At 46.6% G+C, this 1342-nt stretch overlaps 1 protein-coding gene across 1 annotated transcript in view; it reads left to right on the plus strand.

Annotated features, from left to right (window-relative positions):
- pthlha (parathyroid hormone-like hormone a) overlaps positions 1-1342 on the plus strand; it is a 177551-nt gene that overhangs the window by 903 nt on the left and 175306 nt on the right. The window lies entirely within an intron of this gene.

Raw genomic sequence — 1342 nt, forward strand, 5'->3', positions numbered from 1 at the left:
ACCACTCATGTGTTCATATGTTTTGGAGGTGCGCTGTCACCATGTTTTACAGGTGCGCTGTCGCCAGTCATGTGTTCATATGTTTTGAAGGGGCATTGTCACCGTGTTTTACAGGTGCGCTGTCACCAGTCATGTGTTCATATGTTTTGGAGGTGCGCTGTCACCAGTCATGTGTTCATATGTTTTGAAGGGGCACTGTCACTGTGTTTTACAGGTGCACTGTCACCACTCATGTGTTCATATGTTTTGAAGGTGCGCTGTCACCACTCATGTGTTCATATGTTTTGAAGGGCCGCTGTCACCAGTCATGTGTTCATATGTTTCGAAGGGGCGCTGTCACCACTCATGTGTTCATATGTTTTGAAGGTGCATTGTCACCGTGTTTTACAGGTGCGCTGTCACCACTCATGTGTTCATATGTTTTGAAGGGGCGCTGTCACCACTCATGTGTTCATATGTTTTGAAGGGGCACTGTCACCAGTCATGTGTTCATATGTTTTGAAGGGGCGCTGTCACCACTCATGTGTTCATATGTTTTACAGGTGCGCTGTCACCAGTCATGTGTTCATATGTTTTGAAGGGGCATTGTCAACGTGTTTTACAGGTGCGCTGTCACCAGTCATGTGTTCATATGTTTTGAAGGTGCATTGTCAATGTGTTTTACAGGTGCGCTGTCGCCAGTCATGTGTTCATATGTTTTGGAGGTGCGCTGTCACCGTGTTTTACAGGTGCGCTGTCACCACTCATGTGTTCATATGTTTTGGAGGTGCGCTGTCACCAGTCATGTGTTCATATGTTTTGAAGGGGCACTGTCACCGTGTTTTACAGGTGCGCTGTCACCACTCATGTGTTCATATGTTTCGAAGGGGCGCTGTCACCACTCATGTGTTCATATGTTTTACAGGTGCGCTGTCACCACTCATGTGTTCATATGTTTTGAAGGGGCACTGTCACCGCTCATGTGTTCATATGTTTTGGAGGTGCGCTGTCACCAGTCATGTGTTCATATGTGTTGAAGGGGCGCTGTCACCACTCATGTGTTGATATGTTTTGAAGGGGCGCTGTCACCACTCGTGTTCATATGTTTTGAAGGGGCACTGTCACCGTGTTTTACAGGTGCGCTGTCACCACTCATGTGTTCATGTGTTTTGAAGGTGCGCTGTCACCACTCATGTGTTCATATGTTTTGAAGGGGTGCTGTCACCACTCATGTGTTCATATGTTTTGAAGGGGCACTGTCACCACTCATGTGTTCATATGTTTTGAAGGGGCACTGTCACCACTCATGTGTTCATATGTTTTGAACGGGCGCTGTCACCACTCATGTGTTCATATATTTTGA

This window comes from Micropterus dolomieu, linkage group LG23, assembly GCF_021292245.1.
Source record: "Micropterus dolomieu isolate WLL.071019.BEF.003 ecotype Adirondacks linkage group LG23, ASM2129224v1, whole genome shotgun sequence".
Taxonomy (NCBI): Eukaryota; Metazoa; Chordata; class Actinopteri; order Centrarchiformes; family Centrarchidae; genus Micropterus; species Micropterus dolomieu.